At 44.9% G+C, this 27278-nt stretch overlaps 1 long non-coding RNA gene across 2 annotated transcripts; it reads left to right on the forward strand.

Annotated features, from left to right (window-relative positions):
* Nucleotides 1–7951: 7951 nt before the first annotated feature.
* Nucleotides 7952–26367, forward strand: LOC116811726 (uncharacterized). Of its 2 annotated transcripts, none has more exons than XR_004370515.2 (2): nucleotides 7952–8014; nucleotides 26116–26367. It is a non-coding gene; the product is annotated as an uncharacterized LOC116811726 (long non-coding RNA). The 2 variants fall into 2 exon arrangements; XR_009214360.1 differs by having other exon boundaries at nucleotides 7957–8062.
* The last annotated feature ends 911 nt before the right edge of the window (nucleotides 26368–27278 follow it).

Here is a 27278-nt window from a genome sequence, read left to right on the forward strand (position 1 = left end):
GCAACTCTCAAGGGGCAGTTTCTCAGCTTTCAGGTTCCCTCTTGTTCACCTTTCTTGTTGCTTTCTGCCTGGTTTCCCAATATTTGCTGGCAGAGTGTGCAGGTGGGGTTGGGGTGGGTGCAGTGTGGAGCACGGCAGCCTCCTGGCCCAACAGGCCTCTGTGCAGATGCAGTGCGAACCCAGTCTTAAGGGGCTGACGCTTTCTCCTGGCTGGTAGCTCTTCTTTTGTGAAGCCACAGGAGGCCACTCACAAGGCTGCCAGCTGTCCATCTGGGGCACTCTGCATTCCCGTTTGCTCTCAACCTCATTGCTCACTCTGTTTCTTCGTGTACATTTGGAGTTTTCCTCCCTCCACTTTTTTCTTCTTCACTGTCTTTAGGTTTTGTCCACTTTTGTTTGGCAAGGTCAGGAGCAGCCTGGAAGTCATGGTCGACCGGGGGAGGGGACACCCTTAGGGAAAACAGGCTTACTTTTCTTAAGGAAATTAGGATAACTCTAGCTGACCCCTGCGAGTAGAAATTGGCATTTCCCTCCCATTTCTGCTCTGTCTCCATATTGCCATTGGTGGGTGATTACCTCTTTTCCCTGGTGTCCAATTCATCCCCGTTTATTAACTTCCTCTTTTATGGGGGGGCCTTCCCTGCCTTGGCCTTGTAGACTTGGGGCCGGGTGGCTCCTTGCAGTCGGCTGATGACATTCTCAGGGCAATGTTCAACTTGCACCTGTGTCCTCTGTAGCTTCTGTAGGCCTATTTGTGGATCAAAGTTTTGATTCCACTCAGGAAAGATCCCATCGAAAAGAAGCTTCCTGATTATTTATCCTTTAAGCGGAACGTGACCAGTGGCTCCTTGTTCCTCATTATGTATGTCGCCATGCATTGACGTCTTCCTGAACTGGATACTTCAGGACTACTACGGTGGCATGGACCTTTCTGTTCTTGTTCTCCTTCTGATTCTTCTTCCTCTTCCTCCTCCTACTGTTCTTCTTAAATTCTTCTCCTTTTTTTATCCTCTTGTTCCTCCTCTTCCAACTTCCTCTTCTCCATCTTCTTCTACTCCTATTTTTCCTCCTCCTCCTTCTTCTTCTTGTTGTTGTTGTTATTCTTCTTCCTCTTCCTCTTCCTTTCTTTCTCCTTCTCCTTCTCCTTCTTCGTCCTCCTCCTCCTCTGTCTCTCTTTTTTTTCTTTGCTTTTGCCTCTTCTTATGCTTCTCCTTTTCACTTCACTTTTGGATCTGGGCGAGCAAATGTTCTAGGATACTGCTTCTTCTTTTGCCCCTTGGTTATGCTGGATGTCCGTCTGCAGCACTAGGCCTGGAGAAAGCTTCACTTTCTTTCTTAAAGGAGCACAGGTGAAGGTCATCAGTTTAGTCCCTCTGGTCCATCAAAAAGCTGCCCACGTGTTATATTTAAGTAAAATGTCATGGTGAATGCACCCTTACCTCATACCCTATGGGCCGCCATTATTTCCCATTCTCCTTAAGGATGTTGGAAGTGTGTAATCCTGAGCCATTAGGAGCTTTGGCAACTTGTCCTCTGTCTCCTTTTTTTCCAGTCAAGCCGTGTGAACACATTGATCTGGATATCAGGGTGTGCAGGCAGAGTGTCTCTGCCACGTGTTCATTTGCCCACTCTCACTCACACAGGCAGGCACCCACAGACCACAGACACAATGCACTCACTCACAAGGGACCCTGCAACCAGAAGTAAAATCACAAACACATGCACACACAGAGACACATGCACATGCAGACACAAACACTAGTGTCAAACATGCCCAGACACACACACACACACACACAGACATACACACACACACGTTAGCTCACACTAGCAAAGGGGTGTGAGCGCAAGCATTATTGGACACAGACACACACACCCCACCACAGGCCCCAAACTGCCCACGATCTCTTCCACACTGGCTCTAAATGTGCAAAGCAGAACGGGAGACAGGCGAGCATTCCTGGCTCCAGGCCTGGGTCATCATGCCATTTATTGGGCAACTAGGGCCTTCTCCTGAGAATGAATGTGGGAAGTCTGTTATCAGATAGGCCCAAGCGGCAGGTGTGAAACTGGAGCATCCTGGGGCAAGCTGCTTAAAAAGGGACCCTGCAACCAGGGTAGGGGCAGAGAAATTCCCCTTGGGAGCCTTGTCCCTATGGAATGCCATGAGAATCTGTGGCACTTGGTGGCCTTCCCCAGCCTCCCTGAGCCACCATCCTCCCACCCCGCCTGTGTGAAAGCCAAGACAGCCTGAGCAGAGTCAGACTTGAGTGAGTTGCTGAGTGTCCCCTGTGAGGGAGACTCCGGCCTCAGGCCCTGTGCCTACCTGTGGAGCCATCCCATTCTGGTGACCTCCATGTGCCATCCCAAGGTGGTAAACTCTACCTGCAGCTCCAGGCTTTGGAGGACCCTCAGTTCTGGGGAAAATTCTTTTGTAATCCAGCTGAGTGGCCAGTGCCTTGTCCTGGGGCGGCAGCCCTATGATCCCAGTCTTCCTGTGGTTTCCCAGAGGCCATGATTATGTGTCTTTTGTCTTTTACTTTCTGCACTGGTGGGAGCCATAATACCTGGAGAGAAACAAAGGAAGGGCAAAGGCTGGCTGCCTCAACAGCATTCTGCAGGGTCTCCAGCCTACAGGTCCTTGGTCCTAGGGTCCCCTAAATTTGGTGGTCAACCTGGGACCAGGTGGCTGGTTCCTTTGTCTTCTCCTTGTCTTTTTTTTCTCCTTCCTCTTTACTTTTTTTTCACGTGGGAAAGCATGGAGGGCCTTGGCTTGGAGGGGCAGTTACGGTCGTAGTTTGCATTTGTGAAGCCATACTGCCATCAAGCGGAAACTAGTTCTGGAAACAAGAGGCAGCTGGGCACAAGTGCTGGGGAAATCCCAGGGGCACAAAAGAGATGGTGGCGTTTGGTCCCCAGACTGAAGCCGGACGAGAGAGGAACCCCTCGCTGGCCCTTCGCCTGGGCTCATTCTTAGGATGGCACCCTGGCTCCACAGCTGTCTTTAAGAAAGGGCAGTCAGGCAGGCTGTGAGCAAGCAGAGCTTCATAGGACAGAAAATGGCTTCCCCGGCAGTCTTCAGGAACTGCCAGGCGTGAATCACCCCACACTCAGCATCCTGAAGCTCCTTTTCCTCCCGGGAGGGTAGGGGCTCCCTATCCCCCCTGTGGCCCCCCAAGGGCACCTCGGAGCTGCCCACAAAAGAGACCAGGGTAAACAGCCCCATTCTCATCCGTCAGTTGCCAGTGGCTTCCCTTATGCACATCTCAAAATGGCTGCTGGGGCAGCTCCACCCTGTGGGCTGACTGGTCTGCAGGTTGCCTGGCTGCTCTGTCTCTGGGCCTCTAGGGTAGCTGCTTCTCCAAGGGGTCCCAACGGCAGGTACACTTTGTTCTAGGGCTCTAAACCTCGATCAGGGAAACCCTGGCTCAGGCAGAGTGCACCCAGCCCCGCACATTTTCGCTGATCTTGGTGCCTAGCAGAAGGCAAGTGTTTCTGCAGCCTGTTGTCATGTTCAGAAACACCTTCTGCTAGATGGCACTGTGGCTCCACAAATGGCAGTCATGTCTTCTTCTTCCCCCACCTTGCCTTCGTCTTTCTCCATTTCCTGCCAACTGAACAAAACCAACACAGAAAACCAAAAGCAAAGAAACAAAGACAGAAACTGTCCAAGGAGTACCCACCTCACCTACAGCAGGTCTCCCCACCTACAAGGTCACTTTGCAGAAACCTGCAACAGTAGGAGGGTTCTCTGCCTCCCCCCTTCCCTCTAGATTCTTCTCTGGGCAGGGGTCCCAGTGAATTAGAGGATCCTATCCTCAATACATCCCACCCTTAGGCGGTGGCATGGTGGGGGTAGGTCGCACTGGGGGCAGTGTGAGGGGGTACAGGGGGAGGGGTGTGTGGGTGAGTGGGCCTGCGTGTGGGCCCCTGCCAATTCCTCTATGAATCTGCACAGGTCTCCTAAGAAGAGACCAGGCCGAATGCTGGTGCGCACCACACTTGTCTCTAGGCAGCAGTCTTTCTCTTGTGGAAGGGATAAAAGCTTGGATGGAAAGCAGCCAGTTCAAACAGGTATCCGTACATTGTTGACCCATCCAGCCACAGGGATTCGGGCCAGATATTTCTTGCGATGGGACTGGATGGACGGACTCTTGTCTGAGACCTTCAGCGACCTCTCTCACTGGAGCCCAGGCACTCATTCGTGCCCAGAAGTGGGAGGGGTATTTCGGGGTGAATTTCACAGTTGGCTCTTCTGGAGAGAGAGCCACTTGGCATGTCTGATAGAGCATGCATGCTTACTGGAATGGGGTGGTTCACCAGGTAGTTGTTCTGGCATCTTGGTCATTCTGCCAAAGTGTATGGGTAGCTCGCTTTCACCTGGGCCCTGTCTGTGTTGCTGTGCTGCGTGTGGAAGGAGAAATTTTACGTGGAGTGTTTTAATTTGTGGTTGGGCGATTGTGCCTTGGTTTGATACAGAGCTCTCTGGGCTCCTCAAGGTAAACTCTGGTGCTTGCTGGATATTCATCCCGGAAAATGAATGAGACGGTCGAGGACAAATTATGCCGGCCCTTTAGCGTCTCCAGGCAGACATAAGAAAGCCTGATGTGGGCCATCATACAAAGCCCATGTTGGGATGCGAAGCCGTGACCATGTTGCTCTAAAGGTTACATATGCTACCCATGCTGTTCAGTGCCTGGGCAGCAGCTTGGAACACAATGCTCTCTGAATATTGCAACTGTTCTCTGTCTTTGCTTGTTACAAGTCTTTCTGGATGTGTAGGCTGCACTGGGAACAGGCAGAGTTTCACAGGACAGAAAATTTACCCCACGGGTAATGATTCCCACAGTCAGGGGTGCATGAACCACTCTCACAAGAGGAACGTCAATCTCGTGTGTGGGCCTGCAGTCTCTGGGCATTCCATGGAGAAGACCCACATGACCATGGAACAGGCATCACCCTGTTTCTTTTAATTGTCAACAAATGCGGGTCCTTTTTTCATATGTAGGTAGCATCCACCACGGGGCACCTCCAGCTCTGCCTAGGGAAAATGAGAGTATAAAAGAATGCAGGAAGAACTGGACTGTGTCTTTAGGGGTGGCATTGCGACTCTGAGTTTCAGAGGTTCTCGTTTTTAACTTTTAACCCTCATCACATCTCAACTTTTTCCTGTCTTCATCTGTGCTTGCATAGGTCCTCAGGCACATCCATGTATCCCCACCCATACTCACAAGTGTCTGCCCAGACACCTTCATTCACACCTGTGTCTGGTCGTCTAGGCTGCTCTCAGTGGGATTTTTCAGGTTTCCGGTTCCCTCTTCATCTTTCTTGTCCCTTTCTGTCTGACTTCCCAGTATTTGTTGGCATAATGTTTGGGATGGGGTTGGGATGGGGGCAGCGGGGAACAGGGCAGCCCCCTGGCCTAACAGGCCTCTGTGCGGACACGGTGGAGATCTGGGATTATGGGTCTGACTCTTTTTCCTGGCTGATGGCTCCCTCTCTGTGAGCCCACAGGAGGCCACTTGGGCTGTCCACCTGGAGCACTCTGCATTCCAGTTCACTCTCAACTTCATTGCTCACTCTGATTCTTTGTGCACTTTTGGAGGTTTTGTCCCTTTACTTTTTTCTTCTTTACTCCCTTTACTTTTCATCCACTTTTGTTTGGGGAGGTCAGGATCAGCCTGGAACTCTGGGTCAACTGGGCTAGGGAACACTCTTAGGGAAAACAAACTTATTTTTCCTAAGGAAATTAGAAGGACCCCAGCTGATCCCTGCAAGGAGTGATTGGCATTTCCCTCTCCTTTCTGCCCTCTCTCCATATTGCCATTTGTGGCTGATTATCTCTTTTCCCTGATATACATTTCCTCCCTGTTTTTCGTCTTCCTCTCTTTTTGGGGGTCCTTCCCTGCCTTGGCCTTGTAGGCTTGGGGCTCAGTGGTTCCTTACAGTCTGCTGATGACATCCTCAGGGCACTGTTCAGCCTGCACCTGTGTCTTCTGTAGCTCCTGCAGGACTATTTGTGGATCAAAGCTTTAGATCCCACTCAGGAAAGATCTCATTGACAAGAAGCTTCTCGGTTGTGTGTCCTTTAAGTGGGACATGACCGGTGGCTCCCTGCCACCTGTTGTGTATGTCATCACACATTCAGGTCCCCCTGAACTAGATCCTTCAGGAGAGCTACAATGGCATGGACCTCCCACTTCCTATTCTTTTTCTCCTTCTGGTTCTTCTTCCTCTTCCTACTCCTGCTCCTCTTCTTTATTGTTCTTTTTCTCCTTTCCTCCTCCTCCTCCTCCTCCTCCAACTCCCTCTCCTTCTTCTTCTTTTTCTTTCCCTCTTCTTCTTCTTTCTTCTTCTTCTTCCTCTTCTTCCCCTTCCCCTTCCTCTCCTTTTCCTTCTCCTCCTTCTCCTTCTCCTTCTTCTTCTTCCTCTTCCTCGTCTTCTCTCCTTCTTGTTTCCTTTTCCTCCTCCTTCTCTTCTTTTCTTCTTTGACTTCTTTTTTTGCCTTCTTTTTCTTTCTCTCCTTCTTTTCTATTTCTCCTTCTACATCTTTTTTTCTACTTTTCTTCTCCTTCTTCTACTTGTTCTTCTTTCTTTTTTTTTTTCACTTTCGGATTTCTGCATGCAACTGTTCTAGCAGATTGCTTCTGCTCCTTGTGATGGGGGATGTCCCTCTGCAGCTCTAGGCCTCAAGAAATGCCTCACTTTTCTTCTTAAAAGAACAGCGATGAAGGTCACCAGTTCAGTCCTTCTTTTCCACCAAAAAGCTGTCCTCGTGTTACTTTTAAGTGAAATGTCATGGTAAACACACCCTGTACCTAGTACCTTATAGCCCACCATTCTTTCCTGTTCCCCTTGTGGACTCTCTAAATGTGTAATCCTGAGTCAGTAGGAGCCTCAGCAATTTGTTATGTTGTTCCCCTATTGCCTTTCCTTCTAGTCAAGCCAGGTGAACAAAACGATACGGATTTCAGTGTGTACAGTCAGGCTGTCTCTGCCACATGCCAATTTGCCCACTCTCACTCACACAAGCAGGAACCCACAGACCACAGACACAGAACACATGCACACACTCACAAGAAACCCCACAACTAGAAATGAAATTACAAAACCCATACACACATGGAGATACATGCAGATGCAGACACAAACACACATGCAGACACACACACACAGGCACACTGACACATAAAGTCACACATACACAACCAGACCAATAAACAGGTAACCTCACATGGGCACAGGGATTGGGGCTCAAGCATTCTCACACTTAGAGGTAAACAAACACACAAAGCCACAGGCATGAGACTGCCCACACTCGCTCATACGGGCTCTCAATCGCTGACAAGCAATGGGCTACGGGCAAGCATTCCTGGCTTCAGGCCTGGGTCCTCATGCCATTGATTGGGCAACTTGGCTTTCTCCCGAAAATGAATGCGGGCAGTCTTTTATCAGAAAGGCCACAGCAGCGGATGTGAAACTGGAGCTTCCTGGGTCAACCTGCTTAAAAACGGACTCCCCTTTCAGATAGAGGCAGAGAGAGGCCTGTTGGGAGCCTTAGCCCTTTGTGATGTCATGGGAATCTGTGGCGTGTGGTGGCCTTTTTGAGTCCCCCTAAGCCACCATCCTTCCACCCCTGCCTGTGTGAAAGCCAGGACAGCCTGTGCAGAGTCAGACTTGCGCTAGTTGCTGAGTGTGCTCTCTAAGGGATACACTTGCCTCAGGTCGTGTGGCTCCCGGTTGAGCAGTCTGCCCGTTCTGGTGACCTCCATCTGCCAGCCCAAGGCGGTAAACTACCTGGAGCCTTTGAGAGGACTCCTAGTCCTGCAGTAAAACCTTGTGTAAGCCAGCTGAGTGACCAGCACCTTGTCCTGGAACGGCAGCCCTTTAATCCCAAGTCTCTTGTGTCCCAGTGACCATGATTATGTGTCATTTGTCTTTTACTTTCTGCAGGAGCAGGAGACGTGAAACTGGGAGAAGGCCAAAGGAAGGGCAAAGACTGGCTACCTAAACGGTATTCCTGCAGGGTCTCCAGCCTACTGCTCCTTGGTCATTGGGACCTGTGAGTTTTGGTGGTCAACCTGGGACCAGTTGGCTGGTTCCTTTCTCTCCCTCCTGTCTTTTTCTCTTTCTCCTTCCTATTTACTTTTTTCACATTGGAAAAAGCAGAGGCCCTCAGGGTGGAGGAGCAGGGTTACAACTGTAGTTGGCGTTTGTGGAGCCATACTGCCATCAAGCGGAAATTGTTTCTGGAAATGGGAGGCACCTGAGCTCATGTGCTGAGGAAAGCTCAGGAGCACTAGACAGATGGTAGTGTGGGGCCCCCAGGCTGAATCTGAGAGAGGAACTCCTGTCTGGCCCATGGTCTATGCTCATTCCCAGGATAGCGCCCTGGCTCCACAGCTCTCTTTGTAAGAATGGACAGGCAGAGGCGGCCCACCATGGGTTCCCCTGGCAGCCCCCAGAGACTGCTTGGCATGAGTTGCCCCACCCCAGCATCCCAAAACTTCTTTGTTCCCAGGGAGGATAGGGTGCCCCTGCCCCTGTGTGGCCCCAGCCAAGGGCACCCCTGAACTCTCCACAAGAGACCAGAGCAAATGGCCCCAGACTCGGCCATCAGTGAACAGTGGTTTCTCTTAAACTCATTTCAAGATGGGGAAGCTCCGCCCACTGGGCTGACTCGTCTTGGGGCTGCCAGACTGTTCTGTCCCCAGGCCTCTAGATTAGCTGCTTCTTCATAGAGTTCCAATGGCAAGTACACTTCCTTAAGGGCTCTGAACCCTGGTGGGGGAAACCCTGGCTTGGGCCTAGTCTACCCAGCCTGGCACATCCTCACTGATACCTGTGCCTGGAAGAAGGCAAGTGTCCTTGAAGCCTGTTGTCATGTTAAGAAACACCTTCAGCTGGATGGCACTGTGGCTCCACAAATGGCAATCACCCCTTTTCCTTCCTCCACTTTGCCTTTCTCTCCTTTTTGCTGCCAACCAAACAAAAGAAACACAAAACAACAAAGAAACAAAGAAACTGCCCAAGGAGCACCCACCTCATCTTCAGCAGGGCTCCCCACCGATGTGGTTACTTTGGGGAAACTTGCAACAGTAGGAGTGATCTCTGCCACTCCTACCCTCTGGATTCTTCTCTGGGCAGGGGGTCCCAGTAATCCAGAGGAGCCTATCCTCAAGAAATGCTATGCTTTTGCTGTGGATTTGTAGCACTGGGGGCAGTGTGAGGGGGTAAAGGGGGAGGGGTGTGTGGGTGTTTAGGCCTCTGTGTGGGCCGCTGCAGATTCTTCTATGAATCTGCACAGGCCTCCTCAGAAGGAGACCGGTGCCTGCCTATGGAAAACATAGGAAGAAAAGAATGCAGGAAGATCTGGACTGTGTCCTTAGGGGTGGCAAGGTGACTTTGAGTGTCAGAAATCCTCATTTGTAACATTTAACTCCCATCTCATCTAACTTTTTTCCTGTCTTCATCTGTGCTTCTATATGTTCTCAGGCACATACATGTATCCCCACCAATACTCACTAAAAGGTGTCTGCCCAGGCGCCTCCATTCACACTCAGATCCCCACGTCTAGGTAACTCTCAATGGGCAGGGTTCTTCAGCTTCCCGGTTTTCTCTTATTCATTTTTGTTCTCCCTTTCTGTCTGGCTTCCCAATATTTGCTGGTGGAGTGTGTGGGATGGTGTGGGGGTGGGGACAGTGGGGAGCAGGGCAGTCTCTTGGCTCCACTGGCCTCTGTGTGGAGCCAGTACAAACCCTGGCCTAAGGGTCTGATGCTTTTTTCTGGCAGGTGACTCTTCTTGTACGAGGGCACAAGAGGCCATTCGGGCAGCCACCTTTCCACCTGGGATATCCTGCATTTCAGTTCACTCTCATCCTCATTGCTCACCCTGATTCTTTGTGTACTTTGGAGTTTTTCTTCCTTCACTTTTTTCTTCTTCACTCTTTACTTTTCATCAATTTCTGGTTTGGGGAGTTCAGGATCAGCCTGCAGAAACAGGTCGGGTGGGCACAGGAATGTCCTTAGGGAAAGTATGCCTACTTTTCCTAAGGAAATCAGAAGGACCCTGGCTGACCCCTGGGGGTGTAAGCAGCATCCCCCTCCCCTATCTGCCTTCTCTCAGTATTGCCATAGGTGGCTCATTACCTCCTTTCTCTGGTATCCATTTCCTCCTCGTTTTACATGTCTCCTCCCACCCATTTCTGGGGTACTTCCCTGCCCAGGCCTTGTAGATTAGAAGCTCATGGCCCCTTGCAGTGCGCTGATGACATCTGGAGGGCATGGCTCAGCCTGCACCTCAGTCCTCTGTAGCTTCTCTAGGCCTACTTGTAGATCAAAGCCCTTGATACCACTCAGAAAAGAACCCATCAACAAGAAGCTTCTTGGTGTTGTGTCCTTTCACCGGGACATCACTGGTTTCTCCTTGCCACTTGTTGTGTATGTCACCATGCAGTGAGGCACTCCTGAACTAGGTCCTTCAGGACAGCTGCTGTGGCGTGAAGCTGCCACTTCTTGTTCTCGTTGTCTTTCTGGTTCTTCTTCCTCTTCCTCCTCCTCCTCTTTTTTCTTCTTCTTTTTCTTCTCCTCCTTCTCCTTCTCTTTGTCATTCTCCTTCTCATTTTTCTCCTCTTTCTTCTCTTTTTCCTTTCACTTTTGGCTCTTGGCGGGTCAAGCATTACACTGAGACTGCTTCTTCCTCTGCTCCTGGTGATGCAGGATGCCCCTTTGCAGAACGAAAGTGAGAAAGGCCTCATTTGTTCTTAAAGGAGCAGATATGAAGGTCACCATTTCAGTCCCTCTGGTGCTCCACAAAGGAGCCCATGTGTTACTTTTCATGAAATGTCACCATGAACCCATCCCTTAACCTGTTCCTCATGGCTCACAGTTCTTTCCCATTCTCTTTGTGGATGCTCTAAATGTGTAATCCTGAGCCAGTAGGAGCCTTGACAAGTTGTCCCCCTTTGCCTTTTCTTTCAATCCAGCCATGTGAACACAACGATCCAGATTTCAGTGTGTATAGGCAGGCTGTCTCTCCCACGTGTCCATTTGCCCACTCTCACTCACACAGGCAGGCACCCAGAGACCACAGACACAGACACAACTGCATGCACTCACAGGGAAACCCCGACAACCACAAATATAATCACAAACACACATGCACAGGGAGATACACACACACACAGACACAAACACATACACTAACACATGCACATGCACAAGCTCATAGACACACACACGCACACACACACACGCAAATCCTCACACGGTCCCAGGGTTGCGGGCCCAAGCATTCACTCACACAGACGCACACACAATGCGTCGTCACAGCCACCAGACTGCCCACGAACTCTCCCATAAAGGCTCTCAGTCAGCCACAGGCAATGGGCTATGGGTGAGGATTCCTGGCTCCAGGCCTGGGTCATTATGCTGTTGATTGGACAACTAAGGCCTTCTCCTGAGAATGAATGTGGGAAGTCTGTTATCAGATAAGCCCCAGCAGCCAGTGTGAAACTGGAGCCTCCTGGGTCAACCTGCTTAAAAAGGGACCACACTTTGGGTAGAGGCAGAGAGTCCCCTTGGGACCCTTGGCCCTCTGTGATGCCATGGGAATCTCTGTTGCATGGTGGCCTTCCCCAGTTCCCCTAAGCCACCCTCATGTCACCCCTCCCCCACCCCCCACTTCCCATGTGAAAGCCAGGACAGCCTGCACAGGGTCAGACTTCAGTCAGTTGCTGAGTATTCCCTCTGAGGGAGACTCCTGCCACACGCCGTGTGACTGCCTGTTGAGCCGATCGCTCATTTTGGTGACCTCCATGTGCCAGCCCAAGGTGGTAAACTCTATCTGGAGCTCCAGGCTTTGGGAGAACCAGCAGTCCTGCAGCAAAACCTTGTGTAATTCAGCTGGGTGACCAGCACCTTGTCCTGGGGCGGCAGCCCCATGATCCCAGTCTTCCTGTGGTTTCCCAGTGGCCATGATTACGTATCATTTGTCTTCTATTTTTCTGCATGAGCATGAGCCATGAAACCTGGAGAGGGCCAAAGGAAAAGCAAAGGCTGGCTGCATAAAGAGGATTTCCGCAGTGTCTCCCGCCTATGCCTACTGGTCTTAGGTCGTAGGGTCCCTTAAGTTTGGTGGTCAACCTGAGACCAGGTGGCTGGTTCCTTTTTATCCTCCCTGTCTTTTTTTCTTTCTCTTTCCCTTTTCTTTTTTTTCACATTGGAAAGGGTGGAAGCCGTCGGATTGGAGGGGCAGGGTTAAGCTTGTAATTGGCGTTTGTAGAGCCATAGTGCCCTCGAGCGGAATCTGTTTCCGGAAACTGGAGGCAGCTGGGCACGAGTGCTGGAGAAATCCCAGGAGCACGAAAGAGATGGTGGCGGTGTGGGGCCCCCAGGCTGAAGCTGAACGAGAGAGGAACTCCTGGCTGGCCCTTTGCCTTTGCTCATTACCAGGATGGCACCCGGGCTCCACAGCCCTCTCCGAAAAAAGGGCAGGAAGGGGCAGCCTTCCATGGGTTCCCCTGGCCATCTCCACAAATTGCCTGGCAGGAGTCGTCCCGCGCACAGTACCCCAAAGCTCCTTGGTTCACTGGGAGGATAGGGGACCTCTGGCCCCAGCGTGATTCCAGGCAAGGGCACCCCAGAACTCCCCACAAAAGAGACCAGTGTAAACAACCCCAGTCTCTGCAGTCAGTAGTCAGTGGCTTCCCTTAAGCCCACCTCAAGATGGCTGCCAGGGCACCTCCGCCCTCTGGGCTGACTGGTTTTGGGGCTGCCTGGCTGCTCTGTCCCTGGGCCTCTAGATTAGCTGCTTCTCCGTGGGGTCCAAATGGCAGGCACACTTCCTTCAAAGGCTTAAAACCGCGATGGGGGAAACCCTGGCTAAGTCAGAGTCCACCCAGCCCGACATATTCTCGCTGAAGTCTGTGCCTGTCAGAAGGCAAGTGTCCCTGCAGCCTGTCGTGTTCAGAAACAACTGCCGCTGGATGGCAGTGTGGCTCCAGAAATGGCAGTCACTTATTTCCCTTGCCTTTCTCTTTCTCCTTTTGCTTCAAACAAAACAAAACAAACAACAATAAAACAAAACAAAACAAAACAAAAAGAAAAGAAATCAGCCATGGAGCACTCACCTCACCTACAGCAGGACTCCCCACCTACATAGTCTCTTTGGGGAAACCTACAACAATCGAAGGTCTCTCTGCCTCCCTCCTTCCCTCTGGATTCCTCTCTGGGCAGGGGTCCCAGTGAGCCAGAGAAGCCTATCCTCAAAAAATCCCACCCTTGGGGCTGTGGCATGGTGGGGATAGGTTGCACTGGGGGCAATGTGAAGGGGTACAGGGGGAGGGGTGTGTGAGTGCTTGGGCCTGCTTGTGGGCCACTGCTGATTACTTCTCCGAATTTGCACAAGCCTCCTAAGGAGACCAGGCTGCCTGCTTGTGCACACTATGCTCGTAAATAGGCAACACACTGTTTCTTGGGGAAGGGACAAAAGCTTGGTTCAAAAGCAGCCAGATCCAACAGGCGTCCATAGATTGTTGACCCTTCTAGCAGAAGAAGGTCGGGCCAGGTATCTGTCAGGATGAGACTCGACAGATTGGACACCTGTCCCAGGCCTTCAGCTACCTTTCTCACTGGAGCCCAGGCACTCATCCATGCCCAGGAGTAGGAGGGGTATTCTGGGTGGCTTCCACAGGCGGCTCTCCTAGAGACAGCCACTTGGCATAGCTGATGGAGCATGCGTGCTCACTGAATGTGGTGGCTCACCAGTTAATTCCCCGGGCATCTTGGTCATTCTGCCAAATACATGGGTAGCCAGGCCCCAGCCATGCTCACTTTTGCCTGGGCCTCCTCTGTGTTCCTGTGCTGGGCATGGAAGTGAAGGTTGAGGCTGGCGTGCCTTTGCAGATGGGGAGGTGGCTGTTCCTTGGTTTGATACAGAGCTCTCTGGGCTCCTCAAGCTGAATTCTATTGCTTGTCAGATTATTCAGCCTGGAAAATGGATGAGACAGTGGAGGACAAATTGTGCCACCCCTTTTGGGTCTCCAGGCAGAAATGGGAAAGCCGGGCATGGGTCCTTCATACAGAACACTTGTTGAGATGCAAAGCTGTGGCCTCATTGCTCTAAAGGTTGCATGTCTTACCCATGCCTCTCAGTGACTGGACAGCAGCATGGAACACGACCCTCTCAGAATATTGCAAATGTTTTCTTTCTTCGCTTGTTACAAGTCTTCCTGGATGTGTAGGCCGCACTGGGAATGTGCAGAGCTTCAGAGGAGAGAAAATTCACCCCATGGATTATGATTCCCACACTCAGAGGTGTATGACCGACTCTCACGAACGTCAGTTTCATGCATGGGCTTGCACTCTCAGGGCCTTCCAGGAAGAAGGACAGCATTACCATGGAACAGGAATCACTCCCTTTCTGTCACTTGTCAAACTAATGTGGATCCTTTTCTCATGTGTAGTAATCACCATGGGGGCACCTCCAGTGCCTGCATAGGGAAAATGCAGGAAGAAAGGAATGCAGGAAGATCTGGACAGAGTTCTTCGGGGTGGTATTGGGAGTCTGAATGTCAGAGGTCCTCATTTTTAACATTTAACTCCCATTACATCTCACCTTTTTCCTGTCTTTATCTGTGCTAGTTCTGCATGCAGAACATGCAGGTTTGTTACGTAGATATAGACGTGCCATGGTGGTTTGCTGCACCCATCAACCCGTCACCTACATTAGATATTTCTCTTAATGCTATCCCTCCCCTAGCTCCCCACCCCATGACAGGCCCTGGTGTGTGATGTTCCCCTCCCTGTGTCTATGTGTTCTCATTGTTCAACTCCCACTTATGAGTGAGAACATGTGGTGTTTGGTTTTCTGTTCTGTTAGTTTGCTGAGAATTATGATATCCAGCTTCATCCATGTCTCTGCAAAGGACATGAACTCATCCTTTTTATGGCTGCATAGTATTCTATGATGTATATGGGCCACATTTTCTTTATCCAGCTTATCATTGATGGGCATTTGGGTTGGTTCCAACTCTTTGCTATTGTAAACAGTGCCACAATAAACATACGTGTACAAGTGTTTTTATCATAGAATGATTTATAATCCTTTGGGTATATGTCCAGTAATAGGATTGCTGAGTCAAATGGTATTTCTAGTTCTAGATGCTTGAGGAATTGCCACACTGTCTTCCAGAATGGTTGAACTAATTGACACTCCCACCAACAGTGTAAAAGCATTCCTATTTCTCCACATTCTCTTCAGCATCTATTATTTTCTGACTTTTTAAAGATCACCATTGTAATAGGCATGAAATGGTATCTCATTGTGGTTTTGATTTGCATTTCTCTAATGCCCAGTGATGATGAGCTTTTTTCATATGTTCATTGGCTGCATAAATGTCTTCTCTTGAGAAGTCTCTACTCATATCCTTCACCCACTTTTAGATGGGGTTGTTTGTTTTTTTCTTGTAAATTGGTTTAAATTCTTTGCAGATTCTGGATATTAGCCTTTTGTCAGATGGGTAGATTGCAAAGAGTTTCTCCTATTCTGTAGGTTGCCTTTTCACTCTGATGATAGTTTCTTTTGCTGTGCAGAAGCTCTTTAGTTTAATTATATCTCATTTGTCTATTTTGGCTTTTGTTGCCATTGCTGTTGGTGTTTTAGTCATGAAGTCTTTGCCCACGCCTATGTTCTGAATGGTATTGCCTAGGTTTTCTTCTAGGGTTTTTATGGTTTTAGGTCTTAGGTTTAAGTCTTTAATCCATCTTGAGTTAATTTTTTATAAAGTGTAAGGAAGGGTTCCAGTTTCAGCTTTCTGCATATGGCTAGCCAGTTTTCCCAGCACCATTTATTAAATAGAAAATCTTTTCCCCATGGCTTGTTATTGCCAGGTTTGTCAAAGATGCTGTAGATGTGTGATGTTATTTCGGAGGCCTCCATTCTGTTCCATTGGTTTATATATCTGTTTTGGTAGCAGTACCATGCTGTTTTGGTTACGGTAGCCTTGTAGTATAGTTTGAAGTCAGGCAGCGTGATGCCTCCAGCTTTGTTCTTTTTGCTTAGGATTGTCTTGGCTATTTGAGCTCTTTTTTGGTTTCATTTGAACTTTAAAGTAGTTTTTTTCTAATTCTGTGAAGAGAGTCAGGGGTAGCTTGATGGGGATAGCATTAAATCTATAAATTACCTTGGGCAGTATGGCCATTTTCATGATATTGATTCTTCCCATCCGTGAGCATGGAATGTCCTTCCATTTGTTTGTGTCCTCTTTTATTTCATTGAGCAGTAGTTTGTAGTTATCCTCAAAGAGGTCCTTCACATCCCTTATAAGTTGGATTCCTAGGTATTTTATTCTCTTTGTAGTAATTGTGAATGGGAGTTCACTCATGATTTGGCTCTGTGTTTGTTCTTGGTGTACAGGAATGCTTGTGATTTTTGGACATTGACTTTGTATCCTGAGACTTTGCTGAAGTAGCTTATCAGCCTAAGGGATTTTGGGCCGAGACAATGGGGTTTTCTAAATATACAATCATGTTATCTGCAAACAGGGACAATTTGACTTCCTCTTTTTCTAATTGAATACGCTTTATTTCTTTCTCTTGCCTGATTGCCCTGGCCAGAACTTCCAATACTGTGTTGAATAGGAGTGGTGAGAGAGGGCATTCTTGTCTTGTGCCAGTTTTCAAAGAGAATACTTCCAGGTTTTTCCCATTCAGTATGATATTGGCTGTGGGTTTGTCATGAATAGCTCTTACCGTTTTGAGATACATTCCATCAATACCTAGTCTATTGAAAGGTTTTAGCATGAAGGCTGTTGAATTTTGTCAAAGGCCTTTTCTGCATCTGTTGAGATAAGCCTGTGGTTTTTGTCATTGGTTCTGTTTATGTGATGGATTAAGTTTATTAATTTGCATATGTTGAACCAGCCTTGCATCCCAGGGATGAAGCCGACCTGATCGTGGTGGACAAGCTTTTTCAAATGCTGCCTAAAATCCTCTTTTTTTGTTGTGTCTCTGCCAGCCTTTGGTATCAGGATGATGCTGGCCTCATAAAAGTTAGGGAGTTAGGGAGGACTCCCTCTTTTTCTATTGTTTGGAATAGTTTCAGAAGGAATGGTACCAGCTCCTCTTTGTACCTCTGGTAGAATTCGTCTGTGAATCCATCTGGTCCTGTACTCTTTTTTGGTCAGTAGGCTATTAATTGTTGCCTCAGTTTCAGAGCCTGTTATTGGTCTATTCAGGGATTCGACTTCTTCCTGGTTTTGTCTTGGGAGAATGTACGTGTCCAGGAACTTATCCATTTCTTCAAGATTTTCTAGTTTATTTGCATAGAGGTATTTATAGTATTCTCTGATGGTAGTTTGTATTTCTGTGGGATCGGTGGTGATATCCCCTTTATCATTTTTCATCGCATCTATTTGATTCTTCTCTCTTTTCTTCTTTGTTAGGCTGGCTAGCGGTCTGTCTGTTTTGTTGATCTTTCCAAAAAACGAGCTCCTGGACTCATTGATTTTTTTGATGGGTTTTTCTTGTCTCTGTATTCTTCAGTTCTGATCTGATTCTAGTTATTTCTTGCCCTCTGCTAGATTTTTGAATTTGTTTGCTTCTGCTTCTCTATTTCTTTTAAATGTGATGTTAGGTTGTTGATTTTAGATCTCTCCTGCTTTCTCTAGTGGGCATTCAGTGCTATAAATTTCCCTCTCCACACTGCTTTAAACGTGTCCCTGAGATTCTGCTACGTTGTGTCTTTTTTCTCATTCATTCAAAGAATATATTTATTTCTGCCTTCATTTCGTTATTTACCCGGTAGTCATTCAGATGCAGGCTGTTCAGTTTTCATGTAGTTGTGCAGTTTTGAGTGAGATTCTTAATCCTGAGTTGTAATTTGATTGCACTGTGGTCTTAGAGACTGTTTGTTATAATTTCCATTGTTTTGCATTTGCTGAGGAGTGTTTTACTTCCAATTATTTGGTCAGTTTTAGAATAAGTGTGATGTGTTGCTGAGAAGAATGTGTATTTTGTTGATTTGGGGTGGAGAGTTCTGTAGATGTCTATTAGGTTCACTTGGTCCAGAGCTGAGTTCAAGTCCTGGATATCCTTGTTAATTTTCTTTCTCGTTGATCTAATATTGACAGTGGGGTTTTAAAGTCTCCCACTGTTTTTGCGTGGGAATGTAAGTCTCTTTGTAGGTCTCTAAGAACTTGCTTTATGAATCTGTATGCTCCTGTATTGGGTGCATGTATATTGAGGATAGTTAGCTCTTCTTGTTGCATTGATTTATTTACCATTATGTAATGTCCTTCTTTGTCTCTTTTGATCTTTGTTCATGTAAACTCTATTTTATCAGAGACTAGGATTGCAACCCCTGCTTTTTTTTGCTTTCCATTTGTTTGGTAAGTATTCCTCCATCCCTTTTGTTGAGCCTATGTGTGTCTTTGCATGTGGGATGGGTCTCCTGAATACAGCACACCAATGGGTCCTGACTCTTTATCCAATTTGCCAGTCTGTGTCTTTTAATTGGGGCATTTAGCCCATTTACATTTAAGGTTAATATTGTTATGTGTGCATTTAATCCTGTCATTATGATGCTAGCAGGTTTTTTGGCCTGTTAGTTGATGCAGTTTCTTCATCGTGTTGATAGTCTTTACAATTAGTATGTTTTTGCAGTGGCTGGTACTGGTTGATCCTTCCATGTTTAGTGCTTCCTTCAGGAGCTCTTATAAGGCAGGCCTGGTGGTGACAAAACCTCTCAGCATTTGCTTGTCTGTAAAGGATTTTATTTCTCTTTCACTTATGAAACTTAGTTTGGCTGAATATGAAATTCTGGGTTGAAGATTCTTTTCTTTAAGAAGGTTGAATATTGGCCTCAACTCTTTTCTGGTTTGTAGGGTTTCTCCCGAGAGGCCTGCTGTTAGTCTGATTGGCTTCCCTTGTAACCCAACCTTTCTCTCTGTCTTCCCTTAATATTTTTTCCTTCATTTAGACCTTGGTGAATCTGACGATTGTGTGTCTTGGGGTTGCTCTTCTCAAGGAGTATCTTTGTGGTGTTTTCTGTTTTTCCTGAATTTGAATGTTGGCCTGCCTTGCTAGATTGGGGAAGTTCTCCTGGATAATATCGTGAAGAGTCTTTTCCAACTTGGTTCCATTCTCCCTGTCACTTTCAGGTACACCAATCAAATGCAGTTTTGGTCTTTTCACATAGTCCCATATTTCTTGGAGGCTTTGCTCATTTCTTTTGACTCTTTTTTTCTCTAATCTTGTCTTCTTGCCTTATTTTATTGAGTTGATCTTCAATCTCTGATATCCTTTCTTCTGCTTGATCCATTCAGCTGTTGATACCTGTGTATGCTTCACGAAGTTCTCATGCTGTGTTTTTCAGCTCCATCAGGTCATTTATCTTCGTCTCTAAACTGGTTATTCTAGTTAGCAATTCATCTAACGTTTTTTCAAGGTTCTTAGCTTCCTTGCATAGGTTAGAACATGTTCCTTTAGCTTGGAGGAGTTTGTTATTACTCACCTTTTCAAGCCTACTTCTGTTAATTTTTCCAACTCATTCTCTGTCCAGTTTTGTTCCTTTGCTGGCGAGGAGTTGTGATCCTTTGGAGGAGAAAAAGTGTTTTGGTTTTTGGAATTTTCAGCCTTTTTGTGCTGGTTTCTCCCCATCTTCATGGATTTATCTACCTTTGGTCTTTGAAGTTGGTAACCATCAGCTGAGGTCTCTGATTGGATGTCCTTTCTGTTGATGTTGATACTATTCCTTTCTGTTTGTTATTTTTTCTTCTAACAGTCTGGCCCCTCTGCTGTAGGTCTGCTGGAGTTTTGCTGGAGGTCCACTCCAGACCCTGTTTGCCTGGGTATCACTAGTGGAGGCTGCAGACCAGCAAAGATTGCTGCCTGTTCTTTCCTCTGGAACCTTTGTCCCAGAGGGACACCTGCCAGATGCCAGCCAGAGCTCTTCTGTATGAGGTATCTGTCACTTCCTACTGGGAGGTGTCTCCCAGTCAGGATACATGAGTGTCAGGGACTCACTTGAGGAGGCAGTCTGTCCCTTATCAGAGTTCGAATGCTGTGGTGGGAGATCTGCTGCTCTATTCAGAGATACCAGGCAGGGACGTTTAAGTTCTAGGGTACATGTGCACAATGTGCAGGTTTGTTACATATGTAACAGCTGAAGCTGCCCCCCCAACTGCCCCTTCCCCCAGGTGCTCTGTCACAAGGAGGTGGGTTTTTATCTATAAGTCCCTTGTCTGGAACTGCTGCCTTTTTTTCAGAGATGCCCTGTGCAGAGAGGAGGGGATCTGGAGAGGCAGGTTGGCCACAGTGGCCTTGCTGAGCTGCGGTAGGCTCCACCCAGTTCAAACTTTCCAGCAGCTTTGTTTACACTGTAAGGGTAAAACGGCCTACTAAAGCCTCAGCAATGGCAGATGCCCCACCCCCACCAAGCTCCAGGGTCCCAGGTCAAGCTCAGAGTGGTGGAGAATTTCAAGCCAATAGATCTTAGCTTGCTGGGCTCCATGGGGTTGGGACCCACCGAGCCAGACCGGTTGGCCCCCTGGCTTCAGCCTCCTTTCTAGGGGAGTGAATGGTTTTGTCTGGCTGGACTTTTGGGTGCCACTGGGGCATGAAAAAAAAAAAAAAACAACTTCTGTGGCTAGCTTGGTGTCTGCCCAAATGGTCACCCAGTTTTGTGCTAGAAACCCAGGGCCCTGGTGGCATGGGCACTGGAGTGAATCTCCTGGTCTGCGGGTTGTGAAGACCATGGGAAAAGTGCAGTATCTGTGCTGGAGTGCATGGTATAGTCCCTAATGGCTTCCCTTGGCTAGGAGAGGGAGTTCCCTGACACCTTGCACTTCCTTGGTGAGGTGACACCCCTATCCTGCTTTGGCTCACTCACTGTCCAACCAGTCCCAGTGAGATGAACCTGGTACCTTAGTTTGAAATGCAGAAATCACCCATCTTCTGCATCGATCTTGCTGGGAGCTGCAGACTGGAGCTGTTCCTATTCCGCCATCTTGCCAGCCTCCCACTTTTTTTTATCTTCACTGTCTTTACTTTTAGTCCACTTGTAGTTTCGGGAGGGTCGGGTGGGCACGGGCACATCATTAGGGAGAACATGCTTACTTTTCCTAAGAAAATTAGATGGACCCTGGCTGACCCCTGAAGTGCATAATCAGAATCCCCCTCCTCTTTCTGCCCTCCCTATTGCCATAGGTGGCTGATTACCTCTTTTTCTTGGTGTCCGGCTTCTCCCCATTTTTCATCTCTCCTCCCATTTCCAGGGTCCTTCCCTCCCTTGGCCTTATGTACTAGGGACTTGGTGGCCCCTTGAAGTGTGCTGATGTATTCAGAGGGCAAGATTTTGCCTGCACCTTTGTTCTCTTTTGCTCCTGCAGGGCTACTTGTGGATCAGAGCCCTTGATCCTACTCAGGGAGGACCCCATCAATGAGAAGCTTTTCAGTGGTGTGTCCTTTCACCCGGACATCACTCGTGCCTCTTTGTCACTTGTTGTGTATGTCACCACGCAGTGATACACCCCTGAACTAGATCCTTCAGGACAGCTTGGGTGGCATGAAGCTGCCACTTGTTGTTGTTCTTTTTCTCCTCTTTCTTTCTTCTTCTTCCTTTTTCCTTTCACTTTCAGCTCTCTGCGGGACAAATGTTCTATCGAGACTGCTTCTTCTTCTGCTCTTTGGTGATAGGTGTGTCTCCTTGCAGCACCAGGCCTGGAGAGAGGTTTCACTTTCATTTTTAAAGGAGCAGAGATGAAAGTCACCAGTTCAGTTTATCTGGTGAACAATGAGAACACTTGGACACAGGGTGGGGAGCATCACACACTGGGGCCTGTCTTGGGTGGGGGGAGGGGGGAGGGATAGCATTAGAGATATACCTAATGTAAATGACGAGTTAATGGATGCAGAACACCAACATGGCACATGTATACATATGTAACAAACCTGCACATTGTGCACATGTACCCTAGAACTTAAAGTATATATATATATATATAAAAAAGCCACCCAGGTGTTACTTTTAAGTGAAATGTCATCGTGAATTCATGGATTTTTCAGTACCTCTTGGCTCGCTATTTGTCCCCATTCTTTTTGTGGACTCTGTAAATGTCCAATCCTGAGCCAGTGAGAGCCTTGGCAAGTTGTATCCTGTTGTCTTTCTTTCCAGCCCAGCCATGTGAACACAACAACGATCCACATTTCAGTGTGCACAGGCAGGCTGTCTCTGCCACTTGCCCATTTGCTCACTCTCACCCACACAGGCAGATGCCCACAGACCGCAGACACAGACACACCCACACACACACTCAGAAGGGACTCCACACCCCAAAACGTAATCACAAACACACAAGCAGAGAAACACACAAGAAACCTGAAACGGGCACAAGGGTGTGGGCTCAAGTGTTCCCCCACACAGACATGCACGCACACGCACCCCCACAGGCATAACACTGCCCACAAACTCTCCCATACAGGCTCTGAATCACCACTTGCGATGGGCATGCTTTTCTGTCTCCAGGCCTGGGTCGTCATGCCATTGATTGGGTAACTTGGGCCTTCCTCTGAGAATGAATGGAGGAAGTCTGTTATCAGATAGGCCCCAGCAGTGGGTGTGAAACTGAAGCTTCCTTGGTCAAACTGCTTAAAAACTTACATTCAGAAAGGATCCCATCCTCACAAAGCTTCTTGGTTGTGTGTTTTTTCACGGGGATGTCACTGGTGTCTCTTTGCCACTCCTGTTCATTGTCATTGCTTCTTCTCCGTCTGATTCTTTTGTCTTTTTTTTGTTGTTTTTCATTTTTTATTTTCACTGCTTTACATTATTTTTAACATAATTGGTATCAGTTTCAGTTTTTTCTTTTGTGTTTTTCAATTTGTTCTTTTACTTTTTTATTTAGTACTTTCAGATTGTAATTGATTTTTGCATTTTCTTTCTGTCATTTTTTCTGGACCAAAGGTAGTCATTTTAGGTGGTGAATTTTTCTTCTTCCCAGTGGTGGATTCATAGTGATATTTTATCTTCTTTTAATTTCATGATTTTTGAGTCTTTTTTTATTGAGTTGTTTTTGAGTGGTTATTGAATGGCTTTATTGAGTGTTACATGAAATATTTTTTCTCCATTTATTTTACTCTGTAACTTTTTTTTCGTGGCTTATCAGGGCATTTAAGAAACTAAGTTTTATTAAAGTTGATTATATATCAATTAGGGATTATTAAGTTGTTATTTTGGGAAGATCATTTCTCTTTTGCATCATATGTTTTAATTTTCTTTTGCTTATTGTTTCAGTGACCCAAGTTATGAACCACATTTTTTTTTTTTTTTTTGAGAGGGAATCTCGCTGTGTTGCCTAGGCTGGTGTGCAGTCGTGTGACCTCAACTCATTGCAACCTCCACCTCCCAGGTTCAACCGATTCTCCTGCCTCAGGCTCCTGAGCAGTTGGGACTACAGGTGCATGCCACCATGCCCAGCTGATTTTTTTGTACTTTTAGTAGAGATGGGGTTTCACCATGTTGGCCAGGATGGCCTCCATCTCTTGACCTCGTGATCTGCTCACCTCGGCCTCCCAAAGTGCTGGGATTACAGGCCTAAGCCACCGCACCCGGTGAACCACATCTTTTCTTTTGCTGTTCACCTTAGACTCTTGATCATATTTTGAGGTATTTCTTTTTTTTTTTAATTTGATCAAATGTGATAGTAAGAAATGTCATATTTTATGTGTCATTAATAGCTAATAGAAAATATATTTTTGTATTATATATTTAACCTTTACCTCATTCTATAATGCTTTTTACATTTCTGTCATATCTTATACACAATTTTACTACATTGAGAAATTTATTCTTAAAGTAGTGATAAATCAACTCATTTTAATATAAATTCATGATTTTATAGACTATATGACTTGGCTTAAATAGATCTTTCTGAGAAATCAGGAAAATTTGAAAGGCATCAATAAATTATTTACTCTTTGATAATGAAAATATTTTAATAAAAATGCTAAAACCACTTAATTTTAAACCAAAATATAGTATAGTATCTGGTAAAGAGATTTAAACCCATGTTGCAAAGATGATTAAAATCATTCATATGCAATGATCCTTTATAGAGACTCATTTAAATTAAAATTTATTTTTCTGCATCAGAATGAGGAGATTATCATGACTAAGAAATTTTGGTTTACTAAATTCTTAAAAAGTTGTCCACTTTTATAATTCTATTAAGGTACAATAAATCAAACATATACCATGTTTTCTTTATCATTTATAGAAATTGAAAGTATGATAACAGGTATTTCTTGTTGAGGTGATTAGCTTGTCTCTCATACATTGGTGTTTGGAGAATTGTTTACTGCAACATTTGAAATGGTAATCCACAAATTGTTTAGCTTTTTTATTATACCAGCTGAGAATATATTTGCATATTTGTGAAAACAATTGGAAACTCTCAGTTCTGTTCATTTTGAGAATTACTATGTTTTGGTGGACACATTTGCTGGAATTTTGTGCAGATATTTTTAAAATATTTAAGTTTATGTGGTTATTATGAGATATTATTAAATAAATAAAACATGTCTGGAGTAATGTGTATAATACAAACTTATTTTTTGTAACAGCAAACAGAAAGAGTTACATGTTGGTAAGTATATGTGTCTTTGATTGGTTATGGAAAAAATTATTAGGCATTTATTCCATACTTTTAACATCTTTTAACCTCCACAGATTTAGAATTGTTTTTCTGGAAGAAATTGTTAATCTTCTCTTTTATACATTTTATATTGTTTTCCTCATTTTAATGCCTTTGTATTATATTTCTAAATACAATATTCTTTTATAAAACATGCAAACTTTATATGAAGAAAAACATCATAAGTAAACTTAAAGACTATTTATATACAATGTGGTTCCATTTAAAAGATAGATAATGGATGTCATTAATTCATAGAATATATAATACATTTCTTTATATTAATACAGAAAGCCTGATAGAAATATAGTCAAAGACCAGGAATCATAGGAGACAAAAATATATGGCCAATAATAATAACAAATATAGTTGACTTTAATATTAGGTCATCATATTTGCCACAATCAAAAATGTCTCCAGAATTCTCAGTTTTAGAAAGGATTTGGCTAAATATCTACTGTCTATAAAATTATATGTTTCTAAAGTATTTTATCTGTATCATAATTTTAATGTTTGCAAGTTTTGACTTGTGTTTTATTTGTAGAATATATGGAAATAATTCTACATATCAACAAATTGGCTTGTTTGCAGTAAAAATGTTGCAAACATATTAAATATCTTTCAACAGAATGATTTTAAAATTATACTGTAATACAACGCAGTATTTTGAAGCCATTGAAATATTGAGACTGGTCTATTTTTATATTAAAAATTATTAAGACATTTATAAGTGAATAAAAACAAATTGCAAAAATGTATGCTAGGATGATCTGATTTATATTATAAACTCCAAATCTAAATTATTATATTATTATAAATACTATGTATGTGTACATTTAAATAGAAATAAAAAGGTCTAGACAGAAGTGATAACTATGTTTTCTTCTGGAAATAGGAGAAAGACTGAGGAATGGTAAAAGTTTAGCAGTAAGAAGAATTCTGTCTATGTTGTTTGAATTATACACAGTTAGATTTTTTCATGTATTTATTCATGTATTATTTGTGTAAATAAATAAATAAATATAAAATTTCCAAGGAATACAGGAGTTTGTCAAGGGGCTATGAGGGAACAATGAGACTGATCAGTTTTGGAAGCCTAATAAAACAAGAGTAACAGCGGTAGACATCCCTGTACTTTTTGGGGGAGAAACATGCCTAGGATAATAGAAACATCTGGTCCACCTAACAGATAAATTATTTTGCATTCAAATACATTAGATACCAACAAGATGCAGGTTATCAGCATTGTATGCCTTTGATTTAATATTTATTAAGCACTCATCTAATAATTTTGCATTCTCTTTAACTTGCTTAATAGGGAAAGTGGGGTGTTTTCTGCTCAACAGACATATCTGACCTGTATGATAATGGAATTTCTCATTATAAGTCAATAAACTTTTGTTCTCTTTCTGTATCTTTCAGTCTTATGATGTAATCAGCGTGATTTCACTTCCTGAATTTCGATGAATTCTAAGACATGGGCAAGATCGGGTTGTAAGACCTCTGAGATTTAAGGCCATGGCCTGGATCATGGTGAACTTACCAAAGCAAATAATGCCTGTGAGATGGTCCTGCAGCAGCCAACCAGTACGCTCTTTTGGTGACATCCAGTTCTTGTTGTACAACTTTATATTCCTATAAATCCATTAAGGCCCCAATAAAGTTTGTCTCTAAGTGCTGTGTTAGATCTATATGACTACATCTAGTAAATTGTGAATTTTAAGTAAATATTTTATAAGAACTCCATATATAAAGCATTACTAAAATTAGTGTTGAAATATGACCACCTTCTTACATTTATTCATTTATTTATGTCTATTTATTCATTTATTTTAGTGAAAAATATAAGGAAAGGAGAGGAAGGTTAAATCCAAAAAAGAATTGTTTCCAATACACTTTCTTTACTTTGCTGTCAATTTTTGCGTGGAATCTACATCTTTTTATGCTAATCCTCATCATATTATTTTACATCTTAACTTTTTTTTCTGACTAAAATGGTTGATGTGCTTGTTTTTTGTAATTTTCTACTTTCCTTCTAAAATGCTTAGTATTGAACAAATAGAATATCCTAATTAAAAACAGTAATAAATATTATGGTGAAAAAATACAAGTAAAATGGGAAAACATTAGATAGCAGCTTTCAATATTTCATATAGTTCATAAATTTTTCAGGAATTAGTTACAGAAAAACATTTATAGACTATAATAATTTCCAGGGATATAAAAAGTAAAGCTTCTACCTCCAAATTGTAATAAAAGATAAACAGATTTGAAAGCATATATTATATCTGAAAATGTCAGATAAACTTGGCTTATAAATTAAAATATAAAATAATAATACAATTTGTTCAAATAAGTAATTAAAGCTGACATTGTAAAATGAATATTTAGAGAGATTGTGAAACCTGAGTATTTTACCCAATCCTCTGAAATTAGTCCCTAGTGTCAGAATGAAAGAATCTGAAAAATCACAAATGGAGGTATGGTGACATTTATGTATATTCTAGAGTTATGTTATGCACACTAAAAAATTATAGACAGTTATTTTAAAGATTGTGTAATATTACTAATCACACATTAGAGTT

Source organism: Hylobates moloch, unplaced genomic scaffold, assembly GCF_009828535.3.
Source record: "Hylobates moloch isolate HMO894 unplaced genomic scaffold, HMol_V3 SCAFFOLD_7, whole genome shotgun sequence".
In the NCBI taxonomy this organism is placed as follows: Eukaryota; Metazoa; Chordata; class Mammalia; order Primates; family Hylobatidae; genus Hylobates; species Hylobates moloch.